The 12,837-nt window shown below is 43.0% G+C and overlaps 1 protein-coding gene across 2 annotated transcripts in view; it reads left to right on the top strand.

The window, feature by feature from the left end:
* The window catches only part of FNDC3B (fibronectin type III domain containing 3B), a 185,830-nt gene that overhangs the window by 100,349 nt on the left and 72,644 nt on the right, over window positions 1–12,837 (top strand). The gene's annotated exons all lie outside the window — the stretch shown is intronic.

Below are 12,837 nucleotides of genomic sequence, written 5' to 3'. Positions count from 1 at the left end.
GATAATTTTCTTCAGCATTTTCAGAGACTTGCCATTTAAAAGTTTAAGACTTAAGATGAACAACCCAATGCTTTACTGTAATCAAATCTCGTTTATCACAAGCCATTCTACATACAGCCACTTCTACCTGAACTTAGTTTATAACCCCTTATACCTACCTGCCTTTGTCCTCTCTGCTTGTCTCTTTGCTGACTGCTACAGCAGCAGCTGCCTGAACAAACTTGGATGTAGTAACCAAAGCAGCTTGTCCAGGGTATTCATAATGTAGCACACTCTGAAATATCTTGAGTTAATTTATGCATAAACCCTAGGTTTTCCATTATCTATCTATAGTGTATGTTTATATGGCTCTGTACTTTTACATGTGAGACATAACTGAAAGAAATAGGTATGAAAATTAACTGTATCAAGCCAAAGAGGGGGAAAAATGCTGCTGGCATGGTAAAGGAATGGGGATTTGCAGGCATCCTTCAGGGTCTTTGGAATTAGCAAGGAGCTGTATTTGGGAATGCTGTAATCCAAGAAAATGAATCACTGCATTAGAGTTTCTAGTTATTTCTTGCCAATCAGCTTATGTGAACTTTAGTATTCTTATTTATGTTTAGGTGTTTATTTGAGGTGGATTACATGAGGTGTTTGAAGCACGTATGTGAAAGACCTGGAAAAAAAATACTTTCTCACAATATCAGTTCAGTAGGTACTGAGTCAGCCTGGCCCATCACTTCTGAAATAACCTAGAAATAATTTAAAGGCATCTTGTCTAAGGGTTTCCTGCAACCCTTCTGTTTGTCTAATTCGTTGCCTTGGACTGGTCTGCTGTGCTGCAGCTGAAGAGCACGAGCGCTTTTAAAATGCCAAGAAAAATCAGTGGAGTCAAGGCTACAGCACGTCCAGTCTTGTCAGCCAGAGAGTGGGAACAGCAAGGGATGGAGCCCTCCCCCAGCTGTGGAAAGGTCCCTAACAGGAGGCTGTGCAAATAAGCATCCCTTGTCCCACCCTCCTGCCTTTTAAAATTAGGTTCTGCATCTGCACCACGTGGAAGTGGCAGCCCTGGAGGAGCATCAACTGCTCTGCAGCAAGTCCACGGCCAAAGCAGGGATAGGAGAATTTTTTTCATATTAAAAGAAAAAGTAAAAAAGGCACTCTGGGCTCAGATGTGAGGTTTTTGACATCAGTGTATTATTGTACATGTAAACTTACATGCAGATTTCTGCAGAAAGGTCACAGAGGTTTTTAAAATGCTCTCATCAAGCAGCTCCATAAAATAAGATCTCAATTGATATTTACAAGCTTCTGATCATACCTGTCACTTTATATTTACCTTCTCTGTTTCTTCTTTAATTATTTGGGGATTTATTGATGAACACTTGACTAACCTGGCCATACAGATAATTAGGGTGAGAGGTAACAGCAGTCTGGGCACAGACTGCTAATTTGATTTATGCTGTGAAGATGACAGTTTTTAGAACAGCCAGGAAAAAAGAATGTGTCAGAAGCAAGAAGCAGCAAAGGGGTTTAAACTTACAGGTTTTGTGGATGTGTATCTGTTCAAGCCTGCTAAGAGTTAAAAACCTGATGGTGCTGTGTGGCTGCTTCCAAAATTTTGGAATAGCCTGGAAAACCTATTTTTAGATACAAAAATATATGAAAATGTGTGTGTATATATATATGTATAAAACTTGTGGAAAAGTCTTTATTTAGAAAACCGCTTAACCAAAAAACTCTCCAGGAGAGAAGTAGGGAGGTTTGAATTTACAGTAAAACTTGGAGTAAGGCGAAGGAGAGCTGGAGCTGAGGGTTTTGTTTGTGTGAAGTTTTTAATTGGGATCGTGATATGCTTTGTAGCCTATCATTTCCTATCTGGCTGTTGGGTGTGTGTGCTCCTGCAGTGGAACTGGCTTCTTTTGGGTGTTTGGATGCTGGAGCAATCCCAGCATCCAGCTGCTGGCAAGGGAAGGGGCTCTAGGAGCCCTGGACACAGCTGGAGCAGGCACTTGCACAGCCTCAGCTCTGGTTGCTGCAGGGAACAGCCTGTGTCAGTACACAGTGCTGCAGCCTGACGGTGATTGCTGTCCTGGGGGATTGGGCTGGCTGAAGCCGAGTTTGGGAGCTGCCTCGGTGCTGGAAGCGTGGGTGGGAGCTCGCCAGGGGCACCTCTCCCAGCTGCTCCTGAGCTGATGGCTCAGAGAAGCACTTGAGTGTCTGCTTTAATCAGCAGAGAGAGGTGATCCACACAGCCACATGTGTGGCAGGGAAGGTGGGAGTTTCTGTTCTTGGATCTGCTGCCACTGTGCTTGAGGTGAAGCTTGTCCTGCTCCTTGTTTCTCGGTAGTGATTTCTCTGAGGGGTGTGTTACTCCTTCCTCAGCACACCCACTCTGCTGTGACTGAGTTTATTGCAGTGCTGCAGGAACAAAAACGGGGCTGGAACGCCCAAAGACGGGGCTGGAACACCCGAAAACGGGGCTGGAACGCCCGAAAACGGGGCTGGAATGCCTTCCTTATCAACACAGACTGAGAGGGTTGAGCCTGGACAAGGGGGGAGACCTTAGAGCCCCTGAAGAGGTTCCAAGAGAGCTGGAGAGGGGCTTTTGGCAAGGGCATGGAGTGACAGAACAAAGTAAATTAAACTGAAAGAGGACAGATTTAGATGAGATATTGGGAAGGAATCTTCCCTGTGAGGGTGGGGAGGGCCTGACATGGGGTGCCCAGAGAAGCTGTGGCTGCCCCGTCTCTGGGAGTGTCCAAGGCCAGGCTGGATGGGGCTGGGAGCAGCTTGGGGTAGTAGAAGGTGTCCTTGCCCATGGCAGGGGTGGAATGAGAGGATCTTTAAGGTCCAACCCAAACCATTCTGGGATCCTGTGAATAATATTGAAGAAAATGTCCAGCAGACTGTGCAAGACCACTCAACCCTTTTCCCTGAAAAATCACAGTACGTTGTGATACCTATCTTTAAAATGTGTTTTTCCATCCAAATCTATTCTCATTTCGTGTACTATGCCCATGAAATTTCAGTAAGCGCTCAAGGAAAATTCTGCAATGTATCAATAACTTCCAGCTTCCTTCCAACATTCAAAAAAGGAAGGGTTCCCCAAAAATCTGCTTCACCACTGCTGGAAGAAATGGGGTTAAAGATCATTAGTTGTGAATGTGGTCAGTACTGAAATGAAGTAAATTACTCTGGAGTACTTTCTGTTCAGTCAGCTCTCCAGTTATGGATCCAGGCTGTGCACCTGTGTGCTCTGTACAGCAGGAAGGTGCATTCAAAGTAAGTTGGTGCTTCTGTAATGCACCCTTGTCCCAGGGTGATTCTATAACATAGCAACATCCCCTTTTTACTGGGAAATTTATGGCTTCAGATTGAGGATATAAGTGCAGTTCTGACCTTTTCCATTGACTGCATCATGCTGTGTTGGGCGGTGCACTTGTAAACAAAGATTTCTAGTTATGCTGGAAATAGCTGTTTTAAGACAAAAAAAAAAGAAACTTATAATTGACTGGAAATTTAGCAATTCTTCTGAGTGTTTCTGGTAAGATGATGGATGGTGTCTCATACAGGTAGAAAGCTTTGAAAGTATGATACTGGGATTCTGATTTAAAATCCATATTGGAGCTTTTCCACAGAGCTGTTTTAAAAACTGAATGGGAGAGGAGGGAGCAGGGTTGGGGTTTTTGTGGGCTGGTTTTTTGTTTTGTTGTTTTTTTTTTTTTTTTTTGTAAAGGAGCCTTGCCATGTAAAAAGAGCTGTAAGCGGAAATCCTGTCCCATTCATGCTGTCCTTTATGAATTTCAGTCTGAGTCACTTCCTTCTCGTGCACTCAGTGGCTCCCTTGGTCATGCAGTGATCTGGTAGTTCAAGAAGTTCTGTGTGTGACTGCAAGTTCAGTGGGAACATAAGCAGTTTTGAGAGCTCTGACAATGCTTTTGCCCATTTCCTTATAAAACATCTATTTTTTTCCTCTCTCTTCAAATATGACCCAACATTCTTTCTTTTTTTTTTTTTTTTAATCCTTATTGAAGCTTGAAAAGCTTAAGACAGCCAAAACTAAAACACTTTGAATGGGTAAAAGCGGGAAGAGGGCGATGGATTGTTGTGTGCATCCTGTGCAGGAGCTGGGTGGGAGCTGGGAGCCAGAACAAACAGCCCCAGCCTGGGCAGGGAGGTGGCTCCAGGCCGGTTGCGTGCTTTCACCTTTGTGAAAGCGTTCCTGGAGACGTTTCTGTCCTCATTTGAGGAGATCTGGCTTCAGATCAGCAGCCCTTTTAGCCCAGGAGTGCGATGATGATGATGCTTGAGGAGCCTGCAAGCCTGAACACGTCCCTCCAGCAGCATCCAGACCTGCCAGGCACCAGGGAGGGTGGAGTCCTGCCCGGTCCTTTGGGTGCCCACTCACTGACCTGTGTTCAAAACTAACTCAGCTTTGAAAAGCACATCTGCTTTCCCCCTGAGGAACGCTGACTTTGGTGTGCACTTCACTTCTCCGAGCAGCTGCTTGCTTGCAGGTGGCACTGATGTGCTTTACACCTGGAGAAGGGAGGAAAAAACATTAGAATCAATCAATTAATAGTTCAAAGAGTTGTTGTCAACTATTGACAGATCATCATAAATTCCATTGTCGTATGTGTACAAGCCTCAGAGCTGTTGCTTTCCTGTTGTGGAGGTTTTGTAAATCTGAATTTGTGCTCTGAAGCAGCCTCCAGCTACTCTGAAAGGTGAAAACCATGGCTTCAAATTCCTGCTGCTTGAAGCTTCTCAGGACACGAGGCTCTGTGTGCTCATTGCTTTGAGGGCGATGCATTGTGAATACGCACAAAATGGACTTGGCAGGAGAACTTCCTGACAACGGTGGTTTTAATTTGAAAACATTTTAAAATAAGTACTTAACTTGGCAAAGCAGAAGTTCTAAGGTGGAGAAGTACCCTCAGGTATCCCTGAGTGGGGTGGGATGTGCTCTGCAAGCTGCTAGGAAGTGATGCAGAGTGGGTGACGTGTGATGAACCAGAGCTGAGGCCTTCTTGGTACAGCCCCATCCTGTTCTCTCTGAATCTTCCGTGTAACATTTAAATATACTTAGGAAAAACGTGGGGTTTTTTCTATTTTTGTTTAACTGTATCAAGTTGTTGTTTTAATCCAGAGCCTGTGAATTAAAGGGAAATTGTAGGAGCTGTGATTCAGTGCAGACAGGAACCAGGCGAAGTTCCTCTTCTTACTCATTCTAGATCCTGTCAATTCTTTTCTATTTTGGTCCTGAATCCATTTTGCTTATTGAGTCATACATTTATCTGTGCCTGTATATCCTATAGATTTAAAAGCTTAAAAGAGTAATTTCATCACTTTTGGTCCATCTAAGCAAAGAGGCTGAGAAACATTGGCAAGACCTGTAAATTTTGTGTTCTTTTAGCCAGGAACTGATGATTTTGTACGTGCTAATAGACATTTGTTATACCAACGTAGAAATGTTCTGCAGACAAAATTGGTCATAAATGTTTTTTTCTGCTGCCATACAAAATACCCCTCTGTTAAATGCAACTTCTCTGGTGTCCCTAAATGTATTTGCTTCTATAAAATAAGGAGTTACAATAAGATTGCCTCCTGAAAACAACCTGTCAAAACTGACACAGTGATTTTATTAATAACATTGAAAAAAACACATGGAAGAGTAAAAGACATCTGTCAGGCTAAGTGAATTTCACTATTATACCAAATAATGCAATGTGAAACATAATATTTACTAAAACCAGAGATGTGTTGAATCTCAAGAGCATAGATCAGCACCGTACACAAAATCTAAATGGTGTTATTGTTTCTACTGCATTTTTTTAATAGTTTTAGCCATTAATACTATTTGTCTGAATTCTTCAGACTTACATCTCATTAGAAGTAGATTTTGTGTGCTCTGTGCTGTTTTCCTGTAAGTTTTAATGCATGAGAGGAAATAGGATGCATTAATTAGGGCATAGTCTGAACTTGAGAAGCCAGTGTTCATTTGCAACACCTAGAATTTCCAGTGTGATGTTCTTGTGCCTTGACCTTTTCTCCCACATCATGACTGAGCTTGTGATTTTGTTTGTTTCTATTTGGAAATATGCCTGCTTCTTCAGCAGTCTTTATCTTTGGTATTTTCTCTAAAATAATAGCCTGTAAACATTGCTCATTCAGGCAGCAAAGTGGTTATGAGTGTCAGATACACCTTGGTGTTCCAGCTTGAACTCCATTAGCTGGGCCACACAGATTCTCACCAGATATTTTTGCCTAATAGTCACATAAAGTAACCACTTAAATGAGATTTATATAGATGGTTGTATTGGAAACATATTGCAGGGTTCAGGTAGAGTACATTCCCAAGTTCATATCTGTCTGTCGTGCCTGCAAGAATTTATCCAGATCAGGCTTAATTTGAGACTTTGCTTCAGCAAAAAGAAGGGCTAAAATGTTTATCTAGCATCACTAAAATACACTCTGTTGAGGGAGAGAAACAAGTCTGGTTTTTTTAGGTAAAAGCTAAATATCACAAATGGTGCTGGAAAGCAAGTCCATGCCCAGTGCACTCCCTGCCTCTGCCACAGCTTTGCCCAGCTCCAAACCCGGCAGTGTTTTTGCTTTGAGCTGCTTGTGGGTACTTCCTTCTCAGGCATCTTGACCAACTCTTTCCCAGAAGTTGCCTGTGTGCAGATAATTTCCAGGGATTTGCAAGCCTGTGAAATCTTGTGTGCATGTGACCTGTCACAAACAGGGAGGTAGTCTCTTGCTGTGTCCACGCTGCAGGAGCAAACCCAAAGTCTGTGGGAAGCCTGAATGCCGTGGCAGTCCCACCTTCTTTCACTCCACACTGCTTTGCTAGCATGGAGTTCTGTAAGCTGGGAAGGGCTGACACAGGGACAGAGGAGATACGCTCTATTTTTATGCACTTATCTTGAAAGACTAAAGAACTAGCTTTATAATTGCAGGACCAGAAGTTGTAGATAAGAGATTTCTCTTCATCAGCTAAGTGGGAGCATCTCTTAATTTAATTGCATAATAGTCTCCCATCTTCAGTGTCAGCTGTTGGTAAAGGCGAATGGAAATGCCTCAAACTTGGTTATGTTCGGACTTTTTGTACCTGAAAATGCCAAGAACACCAGGGCAGTGTGGATACAAATGATCCAGCGTGGTTATGAGGTGCTCTGAGAACTCAGGGTCTGGGCATCTCTGGCTCTGAGCCATCCTTGGGGCAGAATGGGTCACCACAGTTGTGGTTACATTTTCAGCCTCATGACAGCAGCTGTGTCAAAATAAATCTCATTAGAAAGCTCCCTAATCTTCCTAAGTGTGCTAACTACAGGAAACACAGCTCAAAGTCCACCGAGGAACACGTAGGGCATACCTAGTAAAGAGTGGGGGACTCTGGCTCCAGGGCTCGTGTTTGACCTTATTAGGGCTTATAAACCCTTTTGGCAGTGGCTGGTGTTTTTCCCAATCCTGATCAGTTTCTGTAGGCTCTCATATTTTTGTTCTCGTCTGCTTTACCCCTCCCTTGCCTGGTTTTGCCAGCAGGATCTCCTTGGCAGGGCGAGCTGGATAAGCTGTCTGCTCCATCATTTATCAGGAAGTCAGTGCTAAATGACGTAAGGCACAACCTCTTCCCCCCATGAGGATCTTCATATTATCTCAAGAATTTGCAGCTTCTGCTGCAACTGGCAGTCAAATCCAGAGGACTGAAATCTGAACCTTTTTCCTAGGAGTTTACATAATTTATGGATCCCCACCCAACAGAAAAAAAAATGTACAAAGTACGTTTTCATCCTGCTTAAATGCTCTCTGATTAAATGCCTGTGATGGGGAGAAGAGTTACACCAAGATCTCAGAGCTTCAGAGCAAGATAAGCAGTGTGTCCTCACCAGTTAGGAGGAGATAATATGGACCACCAACAAAGGAAGGGAACCATGTTTCCCTTATTTGGCAATATCTGGGACACTGAGCCAAAAGAGAGAGGGTATTTATAGGGAAGAGGTAGAACATTTCCTCCCTCCAGACTATAAAAAATAAAAGGGGTTTAAGTCTAATGATTTAATGAGCAACACTTATTTGTATAGCCAGATGTTCTGAACAATGTCCATCTGTATTTCCAGCCGGATTTGCTAAGGTGGTGAAATGAAATTTCATGTCCCCTGAAGTTAATGGGATTTGTTTACTGAACTCCCTTAGGCTGTGCTTCAAACCCCATTGGTTGCTCTTCCTTTTCTGAGGAAGGGTGGAATTTAATTTCTAAAGTTTTTGTGACCTTCAGTATATTTGCTTTTAAGGGGAGGAAGAATCTTAATGCAGGGTGATGCTTTGAGTGTTGTAGTTAACTGAAAGGATAAACACCGTTCCAAAATGAAGCAGCCATTTCAGTTTTCTCCAGGGTTTATTATAAAAGATTTTGTCCTGAAGCTTGAGTTTGTTTTTTGTGTTGGTGGGGTTTTTTTCTTTCTTTCTTGTTTTCTTTTCCCCCCCTCTAAGGAGCTGTTCTTAGAAGCAGCTGCTTTGATTTACTGTGATTCACGTGACTTGTGCCTCAGTTACATCTCGGCAATGAAATCCAGAATGAACTGAAATTCCCGTAGCTTTGTTGAGTCCTTCCCAGTAAGCAGTAATCAGGTGGATATTTCTGTGATATTTTAAATATTCAGAAGGGTTCTAAGTGGTGAAACTGATTGTGCCAATATTCAAGATCACATTTTGCCCTTGTCCCATGCAGGACTGCGAATTGCCCATGGGCTTCTTTCGGCTCACTTAGTAGGAAGTGGGTACAGACATTATAGATGAGGTTTTTAAAACATTCTTGAACTCACTCTTCCCATCTCAGGCATGAGAGGGCACAGAGAAGATTACATCAGCCTTTTTGATTTCTCCATTTTAGAAATTTAGCCCTCAGTCTTTATTAAATGCTCTGTTTAATATCCTTCTAGCTCATATAGTCATAGTTCATCCTTCAGACATGACTGCAAAACGATTTAGGCTGGGATTGCTTGAGTCAGTTGATTGTCATCTGTCATGAGGAAGATAATTTATTTCTGTTCTGCTGTCAATCTGTAGGTGTTTGGGTTGATTTAAAGAAGGGAGGGGAAGCTCTTTACCTTCCCCCATCTCTGAGCTGTGGTGCCTGGGCTGAGTGGAAAGAGAAAAATATGTATTTGGTTTCTGGAATTACTGTGAGCTCTTCCACCACTCATTGCAATTTCATTGTATCATACTTTTCATATGGAAAAATAGGTCAGTAATTCACATTGGTAAAGGAGGAGCTTAGGCTAGGGTTCATTCAAAGAATGTTGTAACTGCAGTCCCCCTCACGAGGTTGCCATTGAAAAAGCTCAGTGCAGGCTTCATGAAAAATCTTTGCCTTTCTAGCACCATGATTTGGAATGGTTGTATTAAAAAAAAATTTAAAAAGCCCAAACTTTTTTTCCTGTGGAATCTAACATCTTTTAAGGATGTGCAAATAGTGTAAGTAGCGCATAGAAATAAAATTTATGCTTTAATGTACATGCTTAGACAAAAATCAAGAACGGTGAAAAGATAACACGTTTTCCACTTTTATCCTGTTTTAGGGCAAGTTTTCCCTGCTTCCTTTCTCATAGAGGATGAATAGCTTGCTTTGCTGTGACTCTGTTCTTGAGACTGAAATAGTGGTTATTGCTAAAACCCAGCATTGCAAAGCACTTTGCGTTGCCCACCACGAAATCTAAAGAAAGCGTTTCTTACTTGATTCGAGCAAGGCTGAGGAGTTGATTGAGGGCAAAATTTGGTCTGCAGTTATTTTCTTAATTTTTTTTTTAGTTCATGATGGGTTCTGCTGTGCCTCTGCCTTGGGGAAGTGCTCCGCTGCCTTCCTATTGTCGTAGCAAACTCGGTGGCTTTATGAGGGTCACTGCCAAGGAAGTTGTTAATTTTGGCTGAGGTGCTCTGTTTAATCCCCAGCAAGTTTGGAACTCCTATGGAGTCTGTTTTGGCTGTGCTGTGTGATTGTTTTTCTGTGCAAATATGCAGTTCTGCAGGTTATTTTGCGAGTTTTGTGTTTGATCAGGAAAACGCTCTTCTTGTGTAGCAGGCAGATTAGCAAAGGGTTTTACGGCCAGAATTGCCTGTGGGCATATTTTTGAACATCAAGAAGAAGTAAGTTTTATTTTGTGCTCAATACTGGTGCCATTGTCCCCCTACACTGAGCGTGGTATTTCAGACAAAAATATTTCCTTGTTGGCACAGGGCAGCAGACACAGGATTTTGAAAGGCAGACTGGTACACTGGGGACTTGTCACTCTGTGTTCATTAGGGATTGTGCTTTCCACCTCAGTTCCTGGAGAGTGCAGGACTCACCTCTGGCCCAGCAGGGACACTCAGGAGTGCCAGAGACAGAGCCATGGCTGGGGTGGGACCCAGTTGGGAAGAGAAGATTAATCCTTGGTGCTGTCAGACTTGTGCTTTTTGTCAGTGCAAGGAGGAGTTGGGAGCCTCCTCTCGCTGTGTGTTCATGATGCTCAGGCTTCTGCTTTGCCTGGCTGTGACAGTCAGGTGCCAGGACTGAGGGGACTTTTCTTTTGGAGAGGAAATCTCTCCATAAATGCCAGATGGTGTCATTTCATGGCTGGTGTCACACATCCTTTTGAGCCAGTTTGATATTTTAAGGAGCATGGGCATCTCAGCCATGCTGCTCACCATCCCCTGCTCCTGCTTTGAGCTGGGGCAGCCTGTGGAGTTTTTATGGCCATGTCACCTGGGGCAGCCTGGGGTGCTGGTGCAGAAGTTCCATCCCCTCCTGGATGACCACTGCGTCCCTCGGTCTGGAGAGCAACCCTTGAGCATGGCAAAGGCTGGACAGGCAGTCACAGGGCATGAGGAGAAATGAGAGGAACAAAGCATCAAGCAGGAGAGAAATAAATGAAAGGAATTAAGCATAAAGAAATTCCACGCATCCCAACTACAGTACTAAATTCCTAGGAGCGTGAAGAACATCATTGCTCCTAGGGAAAGGTTAGTGTTTGTCGGCAAAGTTTGTAGTGAGAACAAAACATCAGCCTTCTAACTGGAAAGTGGGAGTCAGGAGCTCCAGGAGGGTTTTAGGAAGGACTTTCAGTCTCTTGGTCAAATACTTGACCAAAAGATAAACCAAAACCGCTCGGTTCATCTGCAAAACTTTTATTGTCTTCCCGACTCCACATACCGTGTGAGCTGCTGTAACAGAATAGCAAAAGGAAAGCTGCCGAAAATAAAAAAGAAAAAATATTTTGACACAGAAAATAAGCTAAAGCAGGTCGAAATGATGAAAAGAGAGCGCTCCAAGAGGAGGTCCTGTGTGTAAGCGGTTTGTTGTTCCAGCAGATTCATCTTGGGCTTCCTCTGTTTCTGTGGGTTATGTCATTGTTTGATTTGGTGTTCCTTCAAACCCAGCCAGCTGCAGCCATCCACAGTGCAGTGCCTCTGCTATCTGCTTTGGGACGTGTACAAAGCGCTCGCTCAAGATGTCAGATGTATGTGATGGAGATGGGGGGTTGCTGTGTTTTACTAAGAAAGCCCTTTTCTGCCTTCTAATGGACCAACTGCGTGTTCACAGTAGGAATTCACTCAGATCTCCAGCCAGTAAAGTAGGAGTTGTTTTTGCTGTCTTCCAGCAGTAGCAGTGAAGAAGCAGAGAAAAACAAACCCAACATGTCACTTACCCTCCATTTGTCCCTTCCATCCAGCCTTTTATCTCCTTTTCTGGTTGCTGCTGATCTTATTTTCCTTCCTTCATCCCAGTGAAAAACGTAGATCTAAACAATAACGGGGAGCAGGGAGGATTGGATGCATTCATTTTTAAAACACTTTTTAACCCAGGTGACTTCATTATGTACATCTGAATGCTTCCACATATGATCCTGATCCATGTGACAGCAAATGCCTTTGGTTAAAGAAAGATGAGCTGTGGATTTGCACTCCAGGTATTTTGGAGTATCCTGTCCCATGGACAGTAAAATACTGAAGCAGTCAAGGTGTGAATCTAGCAGGTCAGTAGGTATGGACTGTGGCAGGACATCTCTGAAGTGTGGGATTAAATTCATGCCTCAATCACAGTGGTGCTGAGGCAAAGCGCTTCAGTTAACCTTTGCTTTATTGCCTCAGTGAATCAGGATGACTAGAGATTTGATTTTTCCAATTTTAGATCAGAAAATGTGCCTTTCTGGGTTTTATACAGGAGTGTTGTTCTATTCGCCTTTAGTTATGCAGGGAGTGACTTGGGTGGGGTTTTTTGTTTGCTTTGGTTTTTTGATTTTTTAACTCTCTCTATATGGTTTGGTCTTTAAGGAAGAATAATGACGGATAATCTCCTAGATATTAATTAATGTATGTTAGCAGGAAAATCAGATAGCAACAGTAGGAAGGCACTTAAAAATGGAAAAATTGTTCTAACTCTTTAAAAACTGCCGTGCATGGGTGTATCACAATTTTTAACAATTGTGTCTAAAGCTGGATAACATCAATCTCTCTACCTTTGTCAGGGGAGCCATAGTTGTGTTTTATTATTGGTGGTTTTTATTAGCTTTCATGTAATGTACAGAAATGTGAAATATTTAACATTTAGAAATCTCCTCCAGGCTTAATTAATAATCTTCCTTGGTGCACTACAGGTTCACATGGTGCGATTGACTGTTTTGAATATAAATATTTTTTTTTCCACTAGTATTTTCATTCTGAAAGGGCTCCCCTGTTCCGCCCAGCATGGAAGTGGTTTTTTAAAGCCCTGTGTGCTCAGTGTGACACTGGATTTGCCCTTCCCAGTGTCACAGCTGTCAGCCAGCAGCAGCCTGGCAGTTTATCCCTGACCCTGCCCTGTCCTGGGCT

Source organism: Hirundo rustica, chromosome 10 (genome assembly GCF_015227805.2).
Source record: "Hirundo rustica isolate bHirRus1 chromosome 10, bHirRus1.pri.v3, whole genome shotgun sequence".
Classification (NCBI taxonomy): Eukaryota; Metazoa; Chordata; class Aves; order Passeriformes; family Hirundinidae; genus Hirundo; species Hirundo rustica.
The sequence above is the reverse complement of the archived record's forward strand: the minus strand, read 5'-3'. Positions and strand labels throughout refer to the sequence as shown.